Source organism: Rhipicephalus sanguineus, chromosome 2 (assembly GCF_013339695.2).
Source record: "Rhipicephalus sanguineus isolate Rsan-2018 chromosome 2, BIME_Rsan_1.4, whole genome shotgun sequence".
Taxonomy (NCBI): domain Eukaryota; kingdom Metazoa; phylum Arthropoda; class Arachnida; order Ixodida; family Ixodidae; genus Rhipicephalus; species Rhipicephalus sanguineus.
This window is the reverse complement of record NC_051177.1, coordinates 192805418-192811888: the sequence shown is the minus strand read 5'-3', so window position 1 is coordinate 192811888 and position 6471 is coordinate 192805418. Positions and strand designations below refer to the sequence as shown.

The window sequence follows — 6471 nt, the reverse complement described above, 5'->3', positions numbered from 1 at the left end:
GTATGTGTATGTAAGGTCTTGGTGCTGGAGAAGTTTTGGCCGTAGGCTGCACAGGATACAGATGTTGAAGACTTTGATCCATCAGAGAAGAAGGCGGTTGAACGATATTTGTGCTCAAGGGCCAAAAAATGTTGCTCTATTAGCGCATTTGGACAAGTTTTCTTTTTTAAGTCTTTAAAGGACCAGTCACAAGTGACCGGACGCTGCTTCCAAGGGGCAGCGACTTCAGCATGGTCAATTTTCTGCAAATCCGCGAAATTAATTTCAAGTTTTTCTGCAACAGGTTTTATTGCCAATGGAAACGGCGGGGCGATTGAGGGCCGGTTTACATATAGCTGTTTTGTAGACACATCATTTATAAGCGCTTTGCATGGGTGCTGCTTCAGGGACATGATTCGGATTGCATAGGTGACACCTAGATATGTGCGCTGATAGTCCAGAGGCCACTGATCCGACTCTGCATAAAGGCTTTGTACAGGGCTGGTACGGAAGGCACCAAGGGCCAGGCGGATGCCTAAGTGGTACACAGGGTCCAATAGCTTGAGTGCGGTCTTTGATGCTGACTGGTATACTATGCATCCATAATCTATGCGTGACACAACCAGGCTTCTAAACAGAGCTATGAGACAATATCTGTCTGTCCCCCACGATTGATGGGATAAAATCTTTAAAAGGTTCATAGTCTTAAGGCATTTTAGTTTCAGTTGTTTTATATGTTGAATGAAGGTGAGCTTAGCATCGAAGATTACACCGAGGAATTTTTGTTCTTTAGCAATGTTTAGGCTTTGTCCATTCATTATTATGCTAGGGTCAGGATGTATCCCTCTTCGCCTGGAGAACAATACAGCGGTAGTCTTACCGGTGTTAAACTTAAACCCATTTTCATCAGCCCATTTCGAAAGTCGGTTAACACCTAGCTGTATCTGGCGCTCGCGTATGGTCAAGTTGCAGGATTTGAAACTGATTTGAATGTCGTCCACATAGACTGAATATGATATCGCAGACGGTATTACATGACGAAGAGAGTTCATTTTGACTATAAAAAGTGTGCAGCTCAGTACTCCTCCTTGCGGTACTCCATTTTCTTGAAGAAATGTGCGCGATAATACACATCCTATTCTTACACGAAACTTCCTTTCAGATAGGTAGTCTCTTAGGATGTTAATCAACCTACCACATATTCCGAAGGACGATAAGTCTTGCAGGATTCCGTATCGCCAGGCAGTGTCATACGCCTTCTCGAGATCAAAGAAAACAGAAAGGCAGTATTGGTTGTGTACAAAGGCATCACGTACATATGACTCAAGCAGGACAAGATTATCAGTTGTGGACCTAGCTCTTCGGAAGCCAGATTGGCAAGGATCCAATATGCCGTTATATTCCAGATAATGGATTAAACGGCGGTTGATCATTTTTTCAAATACTTTGAGTAGGCAGCTTGTCAGTGCAATAGGCCTGTAACTATTCACAGAGGAAGGATCTTTACCGTGCTTTAGGATTGGAAGGACAATTGCCTCTTTCCAAGCAGAGGGTATGTTGCCAGTATCGAAAATTTTGTTGTAAAGGCCTAAAAGGCAGTTTAGGGTTTCGTTGGAGAGATTTTCGATCATTTCATAGGTAATTGTGTCAGAACCAGGCGCTGAACTTCCACAAGAATCTAGAGCGAGCTTGAGTTCATGGAGTGTTAGTGGTTGGTTATATCCATCTGATAGAGGCCTGTTCGGACGCAGAGGTACACTTTCAGCTATGCGTTTATGGTGCATGAACTTCTCGGTATAATTTTCTGAGCTTGATACTTTCTCAAAGTGTTCGCCAAGAGTGTTTGCTTGTTCTTCTATTGTGTTACCGGAGTCATTGACCATAGGGAAGGGATTTGGGTATTGTCCTTTGAGTTTATGGACCCTATTATACAGCTTGCGGGCATCTGTGTAAGAGTTTATTGAGGATATATAGCGTGTCCAGCTTTCCCTTTTGGCTATACGGCGAATGCGCCTGCCGTTAGCTTTGCAGCTTTTGAAGTGTATCAAGTTTTCGACTGTTGGGTACTGAGAGAAAATGCTCCATGCTTTGTTCTGGCGTTTCTTTGCATTTTCACAATCCTCATTCCACCATGGTTTTGCATTAGTTTTATTTGTGCTAGACAGAGGAATGCACTTTTTAGCAGAAGTGAGGATATATTCGGAGATATAGCTAGCCAGCTCTTCTACACCTAGGTGGTCCACTTCTTCGAGGCGTAGTGTACATAGCTCTCTAAATTTAACCCAGTCTGCACCGCGCAAGTTCCATTTTTTGGGGTAAGCTGGTCTGTCATGCCATTGTCTAGTTTCTAAAAGAGTAGGAAAATGGTCACTCCCATATGGGTTATTAATAACTTTCCATTCTAGGTATGGTAAAAGTGACGGTGATCCAATAGCTAAATCTATGCATGAATATGTATTGTGAGTGGTGCTGTAGTACGTTGGTTCTGCCTTGTTGAATAGACAGGCTCCAGATAAAAGCAGAAAATTTTCTATTGCGCGACCTCTCGCATCGCATCTCGAATCACCCCATAACGTACTATGAGCATTAAAATCTCCTATTATCACATAAGGTTCCGGTAGCTGATCAACCATCTTTTCAAACTCTATTTTGTCGAACCTTTCGTCGGGGGATATATACATGGAGCAAACAGTTACCAGGTGATCGAATAAAATAGCCCGAACAGCCACAACCTCGAATGAGCTTTGTAGCGCAATGTGCTGGCATGCAACTGACTTTTGCAGAATGATTGCCACGCCTCCTGACGAGGAATTGCCACTATTCCGATCTTTCCGAAAAACCACGTATTGATTTAGGAAGTTCTGGTGGCTCGATTTTAAGTGCGTTTCTTGAACACAGAACACTCTTGGCTGATAATCATTTAGTAAATCTTTGACATAATCTAGGTTATGAAAAAGGCCTCTGGCATTCCATTGCATTATTTGTGTGGACATATTGAGGAAAATGTAGGTGTTCTGCGTTCAGCACTAGGGAAGTGTAGGGTGTTGATGTGAGATTACTTGCTTCAAGAAGCAGGACCGTCGACAGGCCCCGTTATTTGCTTTTTTGTTTTCTTGGCGCGGTCGAGAGACCTGCGCCGGTCTTTCGGTACCAGAGGTACCGATGTGGTTTCCATTGCCTCCTGGGAGGCACTGGATGCCCGCACTTGCGAGCTGTTGGTTCGAGTTTCGGACCTCGCCTGGTGAGGTGAGGCCCTCAGACCCGACGACCCTGGAGTCGCGGGGCTCTCTACGCTAGTTGGCGGAGTAGGTTGAACTACTGCCGCCTTGGGGGCAGGCGCCACAGCCTGCGGCTCGCTCTGCGCGGGCCCGGCAAGTGGCGGAGGCCGGTGCGACGCTGCCCCCTGACGCGCCACATCGGCATAGGTTGTACCATGAAATGGTGAACATCTCCTCCTGGCTTCCCTGAAGGAGATATTCTCTCTTACTTTCAATGAGATGATATCTTTTTCTTTTTTCCATGCAGCACAAGCTCGTGAGTACGCTGGGTGGTCACCACCGCAGTTGGCACAATGACATGGAGAATTACAGTTATCAGAAGTGTGGTCTTTCGAGGCACATTTCGCACATGTGGATTGCCCTTTACACACAAGGGATCCATGGCCGTACTTTTGACATTTAAAACACCTTCGCGGGTTCGGTACGTACGGCCGAACTCGTAGTTTAGTGTAGCCTGTTTCTATGTGCTCTGGCAGTTCGCTTGATCCAAATGTGAGTATAATGTGCTTTGTCGGTTTTTCTGTGTTGTCCCTTCTTATCTTTATTCGTTGCACATTTACTACGTTTTGCTCTTTCCATCCGTCGAGAAGCTCAGCGTCACTTAGGTTCAGGAGGTCATCGTCAGAAACGACGCCGCGAGTGGTATTCATAGATCTATGTGGGGTGACTGTGATAGGGATGTTTCCAAAAGATGTCAGGTTTGGGAGCATTTGATACTGCTTCTTGTCTCTCAGCTCTATTAATAGGTCGCCACTAGCCATTTTCGAGGCCTTGTAGCCCGGTCCCAGTTGCTCTGTGAGGTTTCTTGCTACCAAAAATGGTGAGATAGTTCTGGCTTTTCCATCAGACTGTTCACTGTGTATTACGTGGTATTTGGGAAACTGTTCATTGGCATTTGAAAAAAATTTCGTGGTTGCTTCGGTGCGTAACCTTTTCGGGTGACGATCAGGTGTAAAGGAATGTGCGCTTAACATAGCAGTTATCTTACATTTCGGCAGCGGTGCGGGCCGCCCACCACCGAGCCCAACAAGGGGACGTGGCAAGAGATGCTGAGCAAATCCTGCCATCGCCAGCCGTACAACGCTGCTATAACCCAATATGGAGTAACCAAGACTGGATATCCACACAAGGTTAACCCTTGCCGCCTAGAAAATTGGAAGTAAATGGAAGGGAGGAGAGGACAGGAAAGATTTAAATTGAGAGAGAAAGACGAAGATGAGGGGAGAGAGAGACAGGAAAAGGCGACAGCCGATTTCCCCTAGGTGGGTCAGCCCAGGGGTGCCGTCTACGTGAAGCCGGGGCCAAAGGGGTGTGTTGCCTCTGCCGGGGGGCCTTAAAGGTCCAATCACCCGGCGTCGGCTCAACCCCCAGGATCCCCTTTTCCCCGGACACGGCAAAGCCACGCACGGCGAGGCGTGGGAGGGGGTCAAAACCCCCCCGTTAGCTCGGGTCCGTGGTGTCGTTACACACCAAACGCCTGCTTGCGCAGACGCCCCTGCGGGGGCCAGTCATTTCATCGAGCCAGCACTTGTACAGGTGAAAATTCACCTCTGTTCTACTCATCAGGCATGCTTGTCCTCTCTTATAAGTAAACTGATGTTACAGTTGATGTAGAAGTAAAAATTTCTAACACGTGCTCTTTCTAAAAGACTCCCATGGATATTGGTGAGGAGAGTGAAGCACAGGCCAGCATCGCCACACCAGGTCCATCGGGCCAAGTTGCTGGTATTCAATGGGAGCCGGCCCATGAGCAGGTAAACACACACTTCCACGTGACATAAATGTTGAATGATATACCAAGTGATACCTTCTCTAGCTGAGGCTTTACTAACATAATATGCACTTTCCCTTTAGTTGTGTGGTTGCAGTGTCCTGATAAGAAGCAATGCATGTACTAGCCCACCTCAATTTTTCGAGAAGCAGTATAGTTCAATTATTTTAATAGTTCAATTATAGTTCAAAATGCTATTAAGTGTGCAGCAGTACCTCTTAAAACTGGCTATGCAAGCCCCTGTGAATATCAGCATTGTCAGAATTACAAATAACCGTTTTTTTATTAAGATGGTATCATCTACTTCCACAGGAATTACAAAGGCCAGAAGACATGCTGGCACCATTTGAAACACCAAGAAAAAGAAAGCAGGCAAAGGTAAAGAAGATGAACAAATGCAAGCTATCAGACCAAAGCAATGCACGTGTATACATCAAGAGTAGCACAACCAGTCCCAATATTTAGTTCAGTAAACTAATAAAATAACAAGACAAGAAAGGGTCATAATTTGATCAAAGCAACGCATGCAAACTGTACATGCCATGTTTATCTGCATGACATACAAATCAATTGATGACTGCAATATTAAATGACGAATGACCTGCGCTCCAAGTTATAGAAAATGGTTGGCTAATATCGATGAGGTCTTTTTAGAGGCGACCAAGATATGATAGTACAAGGTTGTCCTACATTTGAATGTTTTAAATACCATAAGTGCAAGTGTCAACAGAAGGAGTAGGAATAAGGAAAAATTATGACTCAATGTCCAAATTCCCTGGCTCAGTCATATTGTTATTAGAAGTGTTTCAGCCTTTCACAAGTGACGCACGTTACCACCTGACAAGTTAGTGTTTTGTTCTATCTGGTTTTGCATTGTAGGTCGACACCCCTGAAAAGGCTTTTTTGCGAGCTCGCACAGCAAGACTTGCCTCAGAGCAGCAAAGATCAAGGAAAGCAATCAAAAGATTTCAGCAGTCCAAGAGGCGCCTTAAAAAACAAAATGCCGAATTGAAATCAGTTTTGAAAACACTAACCAAAGAAAACATTTTGCTCAGAGAGCAGGTTTCAGTGCTTCACACTCTGGGTGCAGCAAATCAGCATCTTTTGAAACGACAGATCGCAAAACAGACAGGATAACACCCCCGAAAGTATTCACCTGAGCTAAGGGCTTTTGCTCTTACCTTGAACTTCTACTCTCCTCGGGCATATCAATATGTAAGGGAAGTCTTTGACACATGCCTGCCACACCCTAGAACATTAAGAAAATGGTATGAGAGTGTTGAAGGAAAAGCGGGATTCTCTAAAGAGGCTGTGACTGCATTAAAATTGAAATGCTTAGAAACTAGCAGTCGAGGACATCAAGCTGTGTGCAGCCTCATAGTTGACGAGATGTCAATTAGACAGCAGGTACAGTGGCAAAGTGGTCACTTTGAAGGCTATGTA

General features: G+C 45.1%; 1 long non-coding RNA gene across 1 annotated transcript; it reads left to right on the top strand.

Annotated features, from left to right (window-relative positions):
• The first annotated feature begins 4969 nt into the window (after positions 1-4969).
• On the top strand, positions 4970-6004 carry LOC125757283 (uncharacterized). Its single transcript, XR_007415208.1, has 3 exons — positions 4970-5011; positions 5341-5406; positions 5908-6004. It is a non-coding gene; the product is annotated as an uncharacterized LOC125757283 (long non-coding RNA).
• Positions 6005-6471: the final 467 nt, after the last annotated feature.